We start from the raw sequence: 19,173 nt of genomic DNA on the forward strand, positions 1-19,173 counted from the left end.
TCTTGGCTCCTCCCCACTGCAAAATTCTTTATGAAAAAAAGTATACTCCATTAGTGCACACAGCAGACCACTTTTTCATTTCTATTGTTCATAGAGGCATAAACAAGGGAAAAATACTCAAAGATAAGAGTCTCATGATAGTACAGAAGTCTTTATCTGTGATCTTGAGAAAAGGTGTTTACATCAAGAATTCCATTTTCTTCTGGGGAGAGATTTCCCTGGTTAGCTTTACCTTAAGGGTTTCAGTGGGTGTACAGTTCCAAGAGCATGGAGGGAGCCTTCTCATGTGTGAGATTATGAACCTAAGATTCAAGATTAAAAAGTTTTATTGCAGTGTGGATAGCAAGGTCAGTGTTTCTCTGGTGTTCTCAGATGATCCAAGCTTTAGGTTCTAGATTCTTTCTCTGATGTTCTTAGAAGATCCAATCTTTGGTTTCCAGATTGTGAAGGCATTGATTTTCTTCAGTAAATCATAAAAAGCTTTCTTTACCAGGTGAACATACATTTCGGCATAATAATTTAGTATTATAACGTCAGCCTTCTTGCATAGGAAAGCTTTTATACAACTGAAAAAATAATGCCCTGAAAATAGCAATTGAATGAGGTCCCTCTATAAATGTTTAAATGGCCCATCAGGTAGCCAAATATACCTGAAGTTTTTAATTGTTTTCCCAGGATTACAGGTTTGTCATTTGTCAAAATACACATTTTGGCAATGTTTAGTGACAACTGAACATTGGTCACAAACTATTTTAGCAATGTATGTTACTGCACCAATATATTTAATTTAGATCATTTTATCATTCCAGGATGAGTTGTGGAATGCGGAACTTTTAACAAAAGCTTTAAGGACTCAGGAAGGACAAGGTGGCTGTCCTGGTTCTCCATGAGTCCATGCTTAACATTGGACTTACATCCTCTTGAATACCAGTTGTTTTTCCAATTTAGGGGAATAGCACTGTTAGCTGATGGGTTATCATAGGTAATTTGACTTAGACCAAGGAGTTCATTCAGATTGTATATCTAAACAATTTCCGTATTGGCTGATTCGGCATGGAAATCTGGCAAAGTATTTTCTTGGTATTCAATTAATTTTTGTTCTACTTGAGTTAGCAGTTTTATGATCCAGTAAATCTTTTTTATTGAAGTTCCAGGAAGTCTTACTCAGCCCAAATAATATGATTCTCAAGTTACCAGAAACCTGTATTCAAAATTGCTTTTCGGGGTCCTTTCCATACTTTCATGAACCAACTAAATGACACCATATTCTGGGATTTTGCATGTTTGTGAAGTTTTCAGAAACTGCATTAGCTTTAAGAAATTAACTGTGGAAATGACTATAAATAGTCATAGTTAAGAACACAGTTGACAAGAAAATTGAATTATTTCTCTGGTTTACAGTAACTTAATAACCATCATTATGATTGAGAGCATATACTTCAACATATTAGAATTTTAGAAATCCCATACAATTTTGTAACATATTGATGACATACACTAAAATATAGCCTAAAGAAGGTTAAACTTTTTTTTTTTATTTTGACAGTGCTTCTCATGTAACTTCATATGTCAGATAATCCTGTTTACCTTCTTTTGGATGCTTCCTGGGCCCTCTGTAGCATCTCAAAGTTAAAGGTCAGAAAAGATAATTTTGAAGCTGAAATTTAATTTTGGGAATTTTATCAAATATGTTGAAGGTTTATAACACTTGATATTATGAAGTAGGATTCCAGGTTGTACTTTGCAGAAGTCATTCACTTAGCCAAAATGCCAACTCAAAAATTGTAAAAAGGCAAAAACCTTTACTCGTTGATAGAGGGAGGACTTAGCATTTTAAACAATTTGTCTCTTGTCTTTCCCCCATTTTTCCCTGTATTTTAATCAAAAGGCAAACAAAAATCTTTCCTTATCTTTTAATGTTACATGAAAACCTTGTTCAAGAGAGAAAACCAAATTTCACCCTTGCATTAGTCTATTATTAATGTAAACTCCAATTTTTAATAAAACCTTTTAGAAAAATTGATTCAACTTTAATCAGTTCGACCATAAGGTGAGATTCTCATAAACCTTGTATACTCTACAAATTTTGTTAAAGAGCAGATCAGTGCTTTAACAAAACCCCATTGTACTTTTATTCCTGTGTTCAATTTATGGAAAAACACAATAATACCCTTTTAAATTTAGACATTATGTTCACACAAAGAATTTCTTTTACAAGATTAATTTTTCCAAACAGTTCACAACCTGTTTAAACGTTTAGCTTTATCTTATCTAGTTTAAAACAATTCTTCAACCCTCTAAACTAGGCAAAACTTTATATGCCCATGGCTTCTTTTTTATTTTATTTTTTAAATTTTCATAGGTGTTTGGACAGCAGGTGGTATTTGATTACATGAGTAAGTTCTTTAGTGGTGATTTGTGAAATTTTGGTGCACTCTTCACCCGAACAATACACACTGAAACCAATTTGTAGTGTTTTATTCCTCACTGCCATCCCACCTTTTCCCCCAACTCTCCAAGGTCTGTTGTATTATTCTTATGCCTTTGTATCCTCATAGCTTAGCTCCTACTTATGAGTGAGAACATACAATGTTTGGATTTCCATTCCTAAGTTACTTCACTTAGAATAATAGTCTCCATTTCCATCCAGGTTTCTTTATCCACTGATGGATCGATGGACATGTGGGCTCTTCCCTATCTTTGCAAATGCAAATTGTCCTGCTATAAACATGCATGTGCAAGTATCTTTTTCATACAATGACTTCTTTTTCTCTGGGTAGATACCCAGTAATGGGATTACTAAAAATGGTAGTTCTACTTTTAGTTCTTTAAAAAATCTTCACACTGTTTGTTTGTTTGTTTGTTTTTGAGATGGAGTCTCACTCTGTTGTCGAGGCTGGAGTGCATTAGTGCAATCTCGGCTCATTGCAACCTCCACCTACCAGGTTCAAGCAATTCTCATGCCTCAGCCTCCGGAGTAGCTGAAATTAAAGGCACCTGCCACCACGTCCAGCTAATTGTTGTAAATTTAGTAGAGACAGGTTTACACAATGTTGGCCACTCTAGTCCCGAACTCCTGACCCCATGATCTGCCCGCCGTGGCCTCCCAAAGTGCTTAGATTACAGAGATGAGCCGCCGCACCCAGCCTATTTTTCATGATTGTACTAGCTTACATTCCCACCAGCAGTGTAGAAGTGTTCCCTTTTCAGAGCATCCATGCCAACATCTATTATTTTTTGATGTTTTGATTATGGCCATTCTTGCAGGAGTAAGATGATATTGCTGAAAGAAATCATAGATGACACAAACAAATGGAAACACATCCCATGTTCATGGATGGTAGAATCAATATTGTGAAAATGACCACTCTGCCAAAAGTATACTAACTTCAGCGCAATTTTCATCAAAACATCACCATCATTTTTCACAGAACTAGAAAAAACAATACTAAAATTTATATGGAACCAAAAAAGAGCCTGCATAGCCAAAGCAAGACTAGGCAAAAAGGACAAATCTGGAGGCATCACATTACCTGACTTCAAACTGTGCTATAAAGCCATAGTCACCAAAACAGAATGGTACTGGTGTAAACATAGACCCATGCCTTCTTATTATGTTTTACTAACAATACATTTTACTTTTCTTACAAACCTTGCAAGTAAAACTGTTTTTTTTTTCAATAGTCTGAATTCCATGTGAGAATGATAATTCTTAGCAATTGTTAATTTTGGTAACTTATTTTAATTAGGTACTAAGTGTGAACCCTAGGGTACCTGACAGAAACAGAGATAAGGTCCAACTCTTTTCAGCATAGCCAGGGGCATGGCTAAATCTACATGTCGCCAGGACTTACATATCTGTAAAGCAGTCAAGTTGAACAATTTTCAAAAGCCAAAATGACCTTAAAGCATTTAGCACACCTAATATCTGACCAAATTTAGACCAAATGTTATTTTCCCAATAATCTTTAAAACTTTTTATTTCCTAAAGATTACTAAAGTCATGTGCACTGAAAGGCAATACAGTTTTTATATTTGTTTCCAAATATTCCAAGTATTTTTTAAGACAATGAATTAGAGCTCTTTTGTATAAACATCACACAGAGAACACATGTATAACTACACAGACGGGAGATCCAGTAGTTGTAAAATTTTTCATTTGCCAGTTTTTAAGTTTCTATTTTTCTTTTCTTTTATTCTTTTTTTTAAATTATACTTTAAGTTTTAGGGTACATGTGCACAACGTGCAGGTTTATTATATATGTATACATGTGTCATGTTGGTGTGCTGCACCCATTCACTCATCATTTAACATTAGGTATGTCTCCTAATGCTATCCCTCCCTGCACCCCCCCACCCCACAACAGTCCCCGGTGTGTGATGTTCCCCTTCCTGTGTCCATGAGTTCTCATTATTCAATTCCCACCTATGAGTGAGAACTTGTGGTGTTTGGTTTTTTGTCCTTGCGATAGTTTACTGAGAATGATGGTTTCCAGCTTCATCCATGTCCTTACAAAGGACATGAACTCATCATTTTTTATGGCTGTATAGTATTCCATGGTGTATAGGTGCCACATTTTCTTAATCCAGTCTATCATTGATGGACATTTGGGTTGGTTCCAAGTTTTTGCTGTTGTGAGTAGTGCTGCAATAAACATACGTGTGCATGTGTCTTTATAGCAGCATGTTTTATAATCCTCTGGGTATATACTCAGTAATGGGATGGCTGGATCAAATGGTATTTCTAGTTCTAGATCCCTGAGGAATCGCCACACTGACTTCCACAATGGTTCAACTAGTTTACAGCCAGTTTTTAAGTTTCTTAATTGGATTACTGGCTTTAGGGTGGAGTCCTTGGAGGAACAGGAATAGGAAAACATGCAGTTTCTAGGGCCTAATAAACAGGCACACCTGGAAGGCAAAAACAGATCTCCAAAACTAAGGGTCTGATTTCTATATCACATCTTATATCCCAAAAAAGAGGTTAATGCTATGGGAGAAGACAGTGTAATGATTTTACCATGCCTTTTATTGCATGGCAACCCCAAACCAGTTAGCCTATTGTGTACCTATCCCCCAAATTAGTCTTATTTCTCAGTGGGGATGGTGGGGATTTTGCCATACCTTCCAGATGGCTAAGAGCATGCTTCTCTGATCCAGCTGTGCAAAGAGCTGAGTACTGCCCTATAACTGCCATTTTCCATCCCTGAAGGTATATTTAGTTTTAGATTTTGAAATGGATCTATCCACCTCTTATTCCTGAAGTTTCAAAAGGAAAACAAAAATTTTTTCCTAAAATGGGGTCTTTGGTGCCTCCTCTGTTTTTCTCAAGGAGTTTCTGGCTATTAGAGCTTGAATATCTGCTTTTAATTAAGCTGACTTTTAACCATAGCACTCTCTAAAATACCTTTTTAAATCTATTATTGTCTGACTTTAGCAACATCAAGTGGCTAATATTTCTGGCTTTTAAACTTTACCAAAATAACTTCACAAGTGAAACCAACAAACTTGAACTAAGGTTATGACTTAACCATGAGTGTATAAGGTATTTTCAAAGAGATGATAAGCAGTTTTTGCAAAATCTAGACTCTTAAAATGTAAGTCAGAGAAAGGAAGATTTAAGAAGGGAAGCTAGAAGTTGTTCATGGAGGGGGAGAGAATCAGCAAATGGTAAAGGTCACACAGATCTCAACCAGAAAGTACTCATTCCCTAAGCCAGGATTGAACCTGGGCCACCACTGTAAAATGGTGGAGACCAAAAGAAAGTACTGCCACGTGGTTAACATGTCAAACGACCAAGGACGTAAAACAAGATGAGGACCTCATCCAGTTTATTTTATTTTTATTTTATTTTATTTATTTTTCTTCACAGACCTTCAGCAAAGTTTGTAACTGACCAATTTGTTGGGCTGGCTTAAATGGCAGGGCTTGTCTTATGGGGTCCTAGGCTCGTGTTCTATTCTGAGGTATTCCTCTTTATTATAGAACCATATAAAAAAAAAAAAAACACACAAAAAGCACACTATCAGATTGGCTACAGCTCAAGATTAGCTTCTTAAGCCCTTTTTTCTATTAATCAAAACTTTACAGAGAATATAAATGGTAATTTTTACCATTTATTCAACTCGTTTGCACAGAGAGAGAGAGGCCAGAAGTATGACTGGTAAGAAATTCTTACCCTTTTGCTATGATGCCAGCTTTCTGGGTTCCCCTTCCCTGAGCAACCCTGCTTGCCACACCATAGCTCCAGGGGCCAAGCTGCATCACAAAGGAAAATCAGAGAACCATAGGCAAAATCCTTTCAATTTTGCAAGTTGCCACCCAACCAACTGCATGAAAGACCTGAATTATAATATTTTGCAATCTGGCCAGAGCAAAATATGTGTGCTTTAAATGAAAATATTGAAATCTTTTTAGAAGCTTCTGCATATCAATAGGCATCTCTAGATGAGACTAATTTGGGAGCCCTCATTGTTTTAAATGAACTTCAGTGTGTTGTTCATTTGGAATGTTTCATTGTAAGTTATCTTTAGTATGGTCTTGCCATTTCTGCAACACTTTGTTGCTTTCCAGGCCTAACACTTAGGCATGTGTAAGCCAGAAAGAAATAAGTTCTTCAGTAATTAAGAATCACATTTTTACCTAAAGCCAATGCTTGGCTCTCAGGTTCCCTTAATTAACTTAATCAATGATTTTTTTCCTGCCTATGCATGCAGAAAAAAAATGAAACAAAAAGGTAGAACACAAAGATCCTTGTGAATTTTTAATAGCCAAATTTTACAACCCCTGCAATATTACCACTTACTACCAGTTTCTTTCTAACCCAGTCAGATGTAAGAGGCCTCTAACTGGATCTAACCCAGTGAATTACCAGATCAAATTCAATCGTGGGCACAGTCCAACTTCTGTCACAACTTTAAAACTCAGTTTGCTTCAGAAATATGCTCAAAGAAACTTGGAGAGCTCAAAACACAAATTTATGAATCTCCCAAATCTGAGAGAGAACTTACCCACAATCCCCAGCTGCTCTTAGAGATTAATGGACACAAGTGTGTCCTTGCTGGTACCTTGCTTGTTTACTCAGCACTCCTGGGGTGTCGTTAAACCTCTACCCTGGATCCCATTTATGTCACCATCTGTTAAAAGAAAAACTTCATATAAGGTGTAAGGAAGGGATCCAGTTTCAGCTTTCTACATATGGCTAGCCAGTTTTCCCAGCACCATTTATTAAATAGGGAATCTTTTCCCCATTTCTTGTTTTTGTTAGGTTTGTCAAAGATCAGATAGTTGTAGATATGTGGCATTATTTCTGAGGTCTCTGTTCTGTTCCATTGGACTATATATCTGTTTTGGTACCAGTACCGTGCTGTTTTGGTTACTGTAGCCTTGTATTATAGTTTGAAGTCAGGTAGCATGATGCCTCCAGCTTTGTTCTTTTGGCTTAGGATTGACTTGGCGATGTGGGCTCTTTTTTGGTTCCATATGAACTTTAAAGTAGTTTTTTTCCAATTCTGTGAAGAAAGTCTTTGGTAGCTTGATGGGGATGGTATTGAACCTCTAAATTACATTGGCAGTATGGCCATTTTTACGATACCAATTCTTCCTACCCATGAGCATGGAATGTTCTTCCATTTGTTTGTATCCTCTTTTATTTTGTTCAGCAGTGGTTTGTAGTTCTTCTTGAAGAGGTCCTTCACATCCCTTGTAAGTTGGATTCCTAGGTATTTTATTCTCTTTGAAGCAATTGTGAATGGGAATTCACTCATGATTTGGCTCTCTGTTTGTCTGTGATTGGTGTACAAGAATGCTTGTGATTTTTGTACATTGATTTTATATCCTGAGACTTTGCTGAAGTTGCTTATCAGCTTAAGGAGATTTTGGTCTGAGACGATGGGGTTTTCTAGATATACAATCATGTCATCTGCAAACAGGGACAATTTGACTTCCAACTATTGCAAGGACAAAAAATCTAACACCGCATGTTCTCACTCATAGGTGAGAGTTGAACAATGAGAACTCATGGACACAGGAAGGGGAACATCACACACCGGGACCTGTTGTGGGGTGGGTGGAGGGGGGAGGGAGAGCATTAGAAGATATAGCTAATGTTAAATGATGAGTTAATTGGTGCAGGACACCTACATGGCACATGGATACATATGTAACAAACCTGCACGTTGTGCACATGTACCATAAAACTTAAAGTATAATAAAAAAAAGAAAAACTTTAGCTGAATTGAATTTAAAGGACTTTAATTGAGCAATAAACAATTTGCAAATTGAGCGGCTCCCAGAATCACAGCAGATTCAGAAAGACTCCAGCATAGTCATGTGGTGGAGAAGATTTATGGACAGCAAAAGGAAAGTGACGTACAGAAAACGCAAGTGAGGTACAGCAACAACTGGATTGGTTACAGCTTGGCATTTGCCACATTTGAACATGATTTGAAGAGTTGGCAGCATTGATTGGCCAAAACTCAGGGAGTGGCACAGGTGTGAGCTATGTTTGGTTTACACATCCACTTGTTATAGTTCACAATGTACAGAAAAGTCTTTAAGCTGAACTCAGATATGTAAGGAGGTGGGTTTAGGCTAAACTAGATTTAACAGACAATTAATGTGAATTCACTGTCAGGTGAATAATATGTCTATTTCATTTGTTTCTATTTCTTGAGATTTATTTTGTTCCTATGTTTTGGAAATATGTCTCTCTTTCTTCATTTTTCTTCACTCTTCATGTAGGTAACTGCACATGCAAAACAAACAGCCACCTCTCCCTATCTTTACATACTGGTCTCCTAGAGAATTTCATCATCAATTAGCCCATTCAGAGATTCCCCGAGCTGCTCAAACTTTCCTGCTTATCTAAAACACTGCTTATTTGTTCTTAGTGGCTACCAGAAGTTTATAGTATACTGGCTCTCATTATTGATATGAGACAAGCAAGATAAAAGTAAGTCCCTTGGACAGTGATAGGATAGCTGAAATGTTGGATATGTGGTCCGACTCATTCCCTCCTTAGAGAGAAACTGAGAACTGAGTTTTATTTCTTCTATCTCTGTGTTGAGTCAAAGGAGGAGCTATGATAACTACATGTATCTATTTCAAACTCCCATCTTTGTTCTCAGTGATCCCCAGGCATCTAGAGTATGCTGGGTCTCATCAGTGCTACAAGATCAGGGACATAGAAGCCAGTCCTTTGGCAAGACTCCAGAAATTTTGACCATTGAATGTGTAATTCAAGTCTTTTTCAATACAGGCTGAAGCTAGGATCTATGCGATTTCTCTCAATTGTACGATGCTATTTCAAGGGTATGAATTATGGAAAGGAGGTATTGTGAATTTTTCTACCAGCTTTGATACAACTTGTTTCGTACCCTAACTAGTTTCTGGATTTTTCACGAAGTGTATTTGTACTTTCATTTTTGTTAAATCAGTGTGTCCATGGGAGGGAAAAACAGTCCAATCCTTCCTATTCTGACATCTTACTGATACCTCTCCCAGCAAACTACAACTTTTGAGCAGACACATAACAACTATCAAAAGTCCTAATATCTTGTGTAAATTTGGAGGCAGTTTTTAAATGTATGTAATTTCCCAAAAATAATGCTTTAATGAGAACAAAATCACATTCTTATATTTTTGCTTAGAGAGGAGCAAGGAAAGATGTTAGTAGAACCATAATATGAAGAATGCAGAATGCTAAAATATTATGTATAGGTTGGGAGGATAAAATGCACACGTTAAGCTGCTTGATTTTGGAAGTTCAGAGATCTTTCTCTGTATTCTCTAGGCTTTCATCAGCTAAACAGAATTATCTAAATGTGTGCTGATTATTAATAAGATTATTATTGGCCAAAGGGGAAGAAAAAAAGTATTAAAATATTTTGTATACCTTTCTTCAGTTAGGAGTTCTGGATTGTAAGCTCCATAAAGACACAGTTTTTCTTTGTATCCAGTGTTCTCAAAGCTGCAACTAACCTTACACATGATGGCGCTCAATAGTTGTTTTAATAAATGAACGAATAAACACAATTACTATAAAATTAATTGGATGTCCTCTCTGTGCATATAATTGAAGTAACCGAGAGAGAAACATGATGACATTTCAGCCATTGCATATGAGTTTCACTTCCACTTTCAGTTTTAGCTAAATATATATTAGCCTCAAAACACATTTTTAAATAATGGTTTAGAGTAAAGCATAACATTAGATATCAAGTGATATATCAAGCTACGGTTTTAAAGATGTATTCTTAGGTCTTTTGAGTAAAAATTAAAAAAGAAATCAAATATGCTGAATGGCAAAATAAAATTATTTTACCATTTCTACTAAAAACGGATTCTGCATATATCCTATTCAAGAAAAGCTAAATTAGATTTGAAACCGAAGTTAAATGGGAGAAGCAGTTTCTCATTAAATTAAAGGTAATTGAACACTATAATAATATAATACTTTGTGGTGTTGGTACAGAGATTTTTGTAAGAGAATCCTATTATGCACATAATGCTTAAGAATGCGATACACGAAAGTCCTGCCTTTTAAGCAACAGCATATAGAACTAAAACCAGTAAAGACACCCATCAGTGTTCATCATAAGATGAATAATCTATATTGTTCTGAAGGAAAAATTTAAATTATTAAATGATGTACCTTTTTTCTTGCCACATATTTGAGAAAAGGAATACAAATAATTTCCACTGCTATACAACACTCTCTTTATATATTTTCACTTTCTTTAAAAAATGAAGATAATAACATGCAAACATTTCTAAACTATTGATGTCATAGAGGAAATCTGAATATAAACTTTATTATACTCATTTTTTGGCATGGTAGTATATTCTGATTTAAAAAGATACATTAGTACAGATACATTTTAAAATTAGTGGCAACACTTCCCATCTGGTAAGACTGGAAATCACATTTTTTTTTTTTTTTTTTTTTTTTTTGAGACAGAGTCCTGTTGCCCAGGCTGGAGTGCCATGGCACAATCTTGCCTCACTGCAACCTCTGCCTCCCAGGTTCAAACGATTCTCTTACCTCAGCCTCCTGAGTAAATGGGATTACAGGCGCTCGCCACCACACCCAGCTAATTTTTGAATTTTAAGTAGAGATGGGGTTTCACCACACTGGCCAGGCTGGTCTCAAACTCCTGACCTCGTGATCCACCTGCCTTGGCCTCGAAAGTGCTAGGATTACAGGCGTGAGCCACCGTCCCCAGCCTGGAACTCACTTTTTATTGTATACTTAGGTTATATGAAAGTGACAAGCCAACTCTTGGAAACAGGAGCTGAAGAAAGGTGAACAAACTTTATAAATACTCTTTTTTTGGAGACAGAGTCTCACTCTGTGGCCCAGGCTGGAGTGCGGTGGTGTGATCTCGGCTTACTGCAAGCTCCACCTCCTGGGTTCATGCCATTCTCCTGCCTCACCCTCCTGAGTAGCTGGGACTACAGGCGCCCACCACCATGCCCAGCTAATTTTTTTGTATTTTTAGTAGAGACGGGGTTTCACCGTGTTAGCCAGGATGGTCTCAATCTCCTGACTTCGTGATCTGCCCGCCTCGGCCTCCCAGAGTGCTGGGATTACAGGTGTGAGCCACCGTGCCCAGCCTATAAATACTCTTAAACATTTAAATATGTTGTAACCAAATTTCCTAAAGCACTAACTTTAATATAAGCAATATATTCACAAACCATTAAATTAGATATGATAATAAATGATTACTTTGTATGTTTCTATTAAAAGGTACAATTTTTCTTTTTTTATTATACTTTAAGTTCTAGGGTACATGTGCACAACCTGCGGGTATCTTACATAGATATACATGTGCTATGTTGGTTTGCTGCACCCATCAACTCGTCATTTACATTAGGTATTTTTCCTAACACTATCCCTCCCCCAGCCCCCCACCCCCCATCAGGCCCCAGTATGTGAGTTCCCCTCCCTGTGTCCACGTGTTCCCATTGTTCAACTCCCACTTATGAGTGAAAACATGCGGTGTTTGGTTTTCTGTCCTTGTGACATTTTCCTGAGAATGATGGTTTCCAGCTCCATCCATGTCCCTGCAAAGGACATGAACTCATCCTTTTTTATGGCTGCATAGTAGTCCATGGTGTATATGTGCCACACTTTCTTTATCCAGTCTATTATTGATGGGAATTTGGGTTGGTTCCAAGTCTTTGCTATTGTGAATAGTGCCGCAGTAAACATACGTGTACATGTGTCTTTATAGTAGCATGATTTATAATCCTTTGATTATATACCCAGTAATGGGATCACTGGGTCAAATGGTATTTCTAGTTCTAGATCCTTGAGGAATCGCCACACTGTCTTCCACAATGGTTGAACTCATTTACACTCTCACCAGCAGTGTAAAAGCGTTCCTATTTCTCCACGTCCTCTCCAGCATCTGTTGTTTCCTTTTTAATGATCACCATTCTAACTGGCATGAGATGGTATCTGATTGTGGTTTTGATTTGCATTTCTCTGATGACCAGTGATGATGAGCATTTTTTCACATGTCTGTTGGCTGCATAAATGTCTTCTTTTGAGAAGTGTTTGTTCACATCCTTTGCCCAATTTTTGATGGGGTTGTTTGTTTTTCTCTTGTAAATTTGTTTAAGTTCTTTGTAGTTTCTGGATATTAACCCTTTGTCAGATGGATAGACTGCAAAAATTTTCTCCCATTCTGTAGGTTGCCTGTTCACTCTCATGGCAGTTTCTTTTGCTGTGCAGAAGCTGTTTAGTTTAATTAGATCCCATTTTTCAATTTTGGCTTTTGTTGCCATTGCTTTTGGTGTTTTAGTCATGAAGTGCTTGCCCATGCCTATATCCCGAATGGTATTGCCTAGGTTTTCTTCAAGGGTTTTTATGGTTTTACGTCTTACATTTAAGTCTTTAATTCATCTTGAGTTAATTTTTGTATAAGGTGTAAGGAAGAGATCCAGTTTCAGCTTTCTACATATGGCTAGCCAGTTTTCCCAGCGCCATTTATTAGATGGGGAATCCTTTCCCGCTTGCTTGTTTTCGTCAGGTTCGTCAAAGATGAGGTGTTTGTAGATGTGTGGTGTTATTTCTGAGGACTCTGTTCTGTTCCATTGATCTATATATCTGTTTTGGTACCAGTCTCATGCTGTTTTGGTTACTGTAGACTTGTAGTATAGTTTGAAGTCAGGTAGTGCGATGCCTCCAGCTTTGTTCTTTTTCCTTAGGATTGTCTTGGCTATGGGGCTCTTTTTGGTTCCGTATGAAATTTAAAGTAGTTTTTTCCAATTCTTTGAGGAAAGTCAGTGGTAGCTTGATGGGGATAGCATTGTATCTATAAATTACCTTGGGGAATGCGGCCATTTTCACGATATTGATTCTTTTTATTTATGAGAATGGAATGTTCTTCCATTTGTTTGTATCCTCTTTTATTTCGTTGAGCAGTGGTTTGTAGTTCTCCTTGAAGAGGTCCTTCACATCCCTTGTAAGTTGGATTCCTAGGTATTTTATTTTTTTGTAGTAATTCTGAATGGGAGTTCACTCATGATTTGGCTCTCTGTTTGGCTGTTGTTGATGTATAAGAATGCTTGTGATTTTTGCACATTGATTTTGTATCCTGAGAGTTTGCTGATGTTTCTTATCAGCATAAGGAGATTTTGGGCTGAAACAATGGGGTATGACATGATTGTGAATATAAAATCATCTCATCTGCAAACAGAGACAATTTGACTTCCTCTTTTCCTAATTGAATACCCTTTATTTCTTTGTCTTGCCTGATTGTCCTGGCCAGAACTTCCAATATTATATTGAATAGGAGTGGTGAGAGAGGACATCCTTGTCTTGTGCCACTTTTCAAAGGGAATGCTTCCAGTTTTGCCCACAGTGGCTGTGGGTTTGTCATAAATAGCTCTTATTACTTTGACACACATTCCATCAATACATAGTTTATTGAGAGTTTTTAGCATGAAAGGCTGTTGAATTTTGTTGAAGGCCTTTTATGCATCTATTGAGATAATCATGTGGTTTTTGTCGTTGGTTCTGTTTATGTGATGAATTACGTTTATTGATTTGCATATGTTGAACCAGCCTTGCATCCCAGGGATGAATTCAACTTGATTGTGGTGGATAAGCTTTTTCATCTGCTGCTGGATTCTATTTGCCAGTACTTTACTGAGGATTTTCACGTCGATGCTTCTCAGGGATATTGACCTAAAATTCTCTTTTTTTGTTGTGTCTCTGCCAGGCTTTGGTATCAGGATGATGCTGGCCTCATAAAATGAGTTAGGGAGGATTCTCTCTCCTTCTATTGATTGGAATAGTTTCAGAAGGAATGGTATCAGCTCCTCTTTGTACCTCTGATTTAGTCTTGGGAGGGTGTTTGTGTCTAGGAATTTATCCATTTCTTCTAGATTTTCTAGTTTATTTGCGTAGAGGTGTTTATAGTATTTTCGGATGGTAGTTTGTATTTCTGTGGAATTGGTGGTGATACCCCCTTTATTATTTTTTGTTGGGTCGATTTGATTCTTCTCTCTTTTCTTCTTTATTAATCTGGCTAGTGTTCAATCTATTTTGTTCATCTTTTCAAAAAAACAGCTCCTGGATTCATTGAATTTGTGAAGGACTTTTTGTGTCTCTATCTCCTACAGTTCTGCTCTGACCTTAGTTATTGCTTGTCTTCTCCTAGCTTTTGAATTTGTTTGCTCTTGCTTCTCTAGTCCTTTTAATTGTGATGTTAGGGTGTCTATTTTAGATGTTTCCTGCTTTCTCTTGTGGACATTTAGTGCTATAAATTTCCCTCTACACACTGCTTTAAATGTGTCCCAGAGATTCTGGTATGTTGTGTCTTTGTTCTCATTGGTTTCAAAGAACATCTTTATTTCTGCCTTCATTTCGTTATGTACCCAGTAGTCATTCAGGACCAGGTTGTTCAGTTTCCATGTAGTTGTGTGGTTTTGAGTGACTTTCGTAATCCTGAGTTTTAATTTGATTGCACTGTGGTCTGAGAGACAATTTGTTGTGATTTCTGTTCTTTTACATTTGCTGAGGAGTATTTTACTTCCAATTATGTGGTCAGTTTTAGAATAAGTGTGATGTGGTGCTGAGAAGAACGTGTATTCTGTTGATTTGGGGTGGATAGTTCTGTAGATGTCTATGAGATCCACTTGGTCCAGAGCTGAGTTCAAGTCCTGGATATCCTTGTTAATTTTCTGTCTTGTTGTTCTGTCTAATATTGACAGTGGGTTGTTAAAGTCTCCCACTATTATTGTGTGGGAGTCTAAGTCTCTTTATAGGTCTCTAAGAACTTGCTTTATGAATCAGGGTGCTCCTGTATTGGGTGCATATATATTTAGGACAGTTAGCTCTTCTCGTTGAGTTGACCACTTTACCATTATGTATTGACCTTCTTTGTCTCTATTGATCTTTGTTGGTTTAAAGTCTGTTCCACCAGGGACCAGTTTTACAACCCTTGCTTTTTTTGCTTTCCATTTTCTTGGTAAATCTTCCTCCATCCCTTTATTTTGAGCTTATGTGCATTTTTGCATGTGAGATGAGTCTCCTGAATACAGCACACCGATGGGCCTTGACTCTTATCCAATTTGCCAGTCTGTGTCTTTTAATTGGGACATTTAGCCCATTTACATTTAAAGTTAATACTGTTATGTGTGAATCTGATCCTGTCATTGTGATGCTAGCTGGTTGTTTTGCCCATTAATTGATGCAGTTTCTTTGTAGCGTCAATGGTCTTTACAACTTGGCATGTTTTTGCAGTGGCTGGCACCGGTTGTTCCTTGCCATGTTTAGTGCTTCCTTCAAGACCTCTTGTAAGGCAGGCCTGGTGGTGACAAAATCTCTCAGCATTTGCTTGTCTGTAAAGGATTTTATTTCTCCTTCACTTATGAAGTTAGTTTGGCTGGATATGAGATTCTGCGTTGAAAATTCTTTTCTTTAAGAATGTTGAATATTGTCCCCCACTCTCTTCTGGCTTGTAGGGTTTCTGCAGAGAGATGTGCTGTTAGTCTGATGGGCTTCCCTTTGTAGGTAACTCAACCTTTCTCTCTGGCTGTCCTTAACATTTTTTCCTTCATTTCAACCTTGGTGAATCTGACAGTTATGTGTCTTGGGGTTGCTTTTCTTGAGGAGTATCTTTGTGATGTTCTCTGTATTTCCTGAATTTGAATGTTGGCCTGCCTTTCAAGGTTGGGGAAGTTCTCCTGGATAATATGCTGAAGAGTGTTTTCTAACTGGTTCCATTCTCTCCATCACTTTCAGGTACACCAATTAAACATAGATTTGGTCTTTTCATGTAGTCCCAAATTTCTTTGAGGCTTCGTTCGTTTCTTTTCACTCTTTTTTCCTAATCTTGTCTTCTCACTTGATTTCATTAATTTGATCTTCAATCACTGATACCTTTTCTTCCATTTGATCGAATTGGCTATTGAAGCTTATGTATGCTTCACAAAGTTTTCATACTGTGGTTTTCAGCTCCATCAGCTCATTTAAGCTCTTCTCTACACTGGGTATTCTAGTTAGCCATTCATCTATCCTTTTTTCAAGGTTTTTAGCTTCCTTTCGATGGGTTAGAACATGCTCCTTTAGCTCGGAGAAGTATGTTATTACTGACCTTCCGAAGCCTACTTCTGTCATCTCGTCAAAATCATTCTCCATCCAGTTTTGTTCCCTTGCTGGGGAGGAGTTGCATTCCTTTGGAGGAGAAGATGTGTTCTGGTTTTTGGAATTTTCAGCCCTGCTTTCTCCCTATCTTTGTGGTTTTATCTAACTTTGGTCTTTGATGTTGGTGACCTACAGATGGGGTTTTGGTGTGCATGTCCTTTTTGTTGATGTTGATGCTATTTCTTTCTGTTTATTAATTTTCCTTCTAACAGACAGGCTCCTCCGCTGCAGTTCTGTTAGAGTTTGCTGGAGGTCCACTCCAGACCCTGTTTGTCTGGGTATCACTAGTCGAGGCTGCAGAAGAGCAACCATTGCCATTGCTGCCTGGTCCTTCCTCTGGAACCTTCATTCCAGAGGGTCACCCGCCTATATGAGGTGCTTCTTAGCCCCTACTGGGAGGGGTCTCCCAGTCAGGCTACAGGGGGTCAGGGACCCACTTGAGGAGGCAGTCTGTCCATTATTGGAGCTTGAATGCCATGCTGGGAGAAAAACTGCTCTCTTCTGAGCTGTCAAGCTGGAATGTTTAAGTCTGCAGAAGCTGTTTGCTGCCTATTTTTCAGATATGTCCTGCCCCTAGAGGTGGAATCTAGAGAGGTAGTAGGCCTTGCTGAGCTGTGGTGGGCTCTACCACATTTAAGCTTCCCTGCCACTTTGTTTACACTGTGAGCATAGAACTGCCTACTCAAGTCTCAGCAATGGCGGATATCCCTCTGCCCACCAAGCTCCAGCATCCCAGGTAGATCTCAGACTGCTGCTGTAGCAGCAAGCAAGGCTCCGTGGGCATGGGACCTGCTGAGCCAGGCAAGGGAGGGAATCTCCTGGCCTGCTGGTTGTGAAGGCCATGGGAAAAGTGCAGTATTTGGGCAGAGTGTACTGTTCCTCCAGGTACAGTCACTCTCATCTTTCCTTGGCAAGGAAAGGGAAATCCCCTAACCTGTTGCACTTCCCAGGTGAGGTGATGCCCCAACCTGCTTCGCCTCCCCCTCCATGGGCTGCACCCACTGTCTAACCAGTCCCAATGAGATGAACCAGGTACCTCAGTTGGAAATGCAGAAATCACCCCTCTTCTGCATCGATCTAGCTGGGAGCTGTAGACCAGACCTGTTTGTATTCAGCCGCCTTGGAAACAACTCCAGAGGTACAATTTTTCATAAAAACTTCAAGAAAAGTATAAACCAGTTAGAAACCTATAAAACTAAAAGGTAATACTTTGGGAAATCAGCTTTGCCTTTGATGAAAATGGCTCCCACAGACCTTACTGAGTATAACATTATGTTAATTTAGAGACAAAACTTCAGACTCCCAGAAAGTTGGAGAGGGCCCTATGATATATTACTGGCCCTAGGTTTGCTCCCCTGAGTGAGTGAGAGCAAACCAAAGGCACATGGAGCCTTATAAGGACTAAAAGCCATAATCAGGCAACTCATTACTAATTAAATGAAGGTGGTCTCCTCCCACTTTTATAGCCTACCAGAGGATTGGTACTCTGGAAGAAAGTAACTTGCCCCAGATTTTTTACAGCTTCTTGCACAAGATTTCTAGTATTTAATTAAAAACCTATAGCAACACTAGATTATATACTACCCCCAAACTCAGTAGTATACCACAATCGTTACTTTTTGCTCTTTTATTTGTGGCTTAGTGGGGAAAAAAGCAATTCAGTCTGAGGGTTGAATAGGACAACTCTACATCGTGTTTTCCTCCTGGTGCCCAGAATACTAGAGCATTGTCTAAAATGAAGTTTTTCCTCACAATAGAGAAAAAGAATTACTAGAGGATCAAGAAGAAACCTAGGATGCCTATTAAAGCCTAAGATAAAATACTACAAACTGTCACTTCTACTCAGATTATGTTGACTAAAGAAAGTCACATAGCAAGCCTATTATCAATAAATGGGAAAGTGTACTCCATCTTTACTCCAGTGTGAGGTACTGTGAAGTCAAAGGACCAAGGTCGTGGATTCAGGGAAAAGAAAGAATTGGAAAAGCAATGTCATCTAACGCAGCCCACCATCTTGATTGTAATTATTCCCACATCCACTACACTAAAATACACTCAAACTCATCTCAAACACCTCGCCAAAGTCTCATCCAATTATTGTATAATGCTTCGAGTCCAGAATATTGTGACCTACGTCAGCATTGATGAGGTTTCTCAATATAGAAAGTTAGGAACTAAAAAGGCAACTCTTCTGTCCCCTACACACCCTCAAAGACAATTTTGCAACAAGGCTAGAATAACCGTAATAAGCAACCTAATTGGAAAGAAGAAAGAAATGGAGAGATGTACTAGTCATTAGTCAGTAATAATTCTTAAATCCTGCTAGGAAGATACTTCATGAACTGTAGGTAAGGAATAGATCTGGTTTTGCTCCCTGTGAGGGGCTCCCCAATTCAAACTTTTCCCATAGATCTTCTCTTTATCCATTCTTTTTTTCCCCACCATCCTCTTGGCTCATAGGAGAAAATACTTTGCTTGACAACTGGCAAAGTCCTTCTGCCTTCTTTTAA

Source organism: Hylobates moloch, unplaced genomic scaffold, assembly GCF_009828535.3.
Source record: "Hylobates moloch isolate HMO894 unplaced genomic scaffold, HMol_V3 SCAFFOLD_16, whole genome shotgun sequence".
Classification (NCBI taxonomy): domain Eukaryota; kingdom Metazoa; phylum Chordata; class Mammalia; order Primates; family Hylobatidae; genus Hylobates; species Hylobates moloch.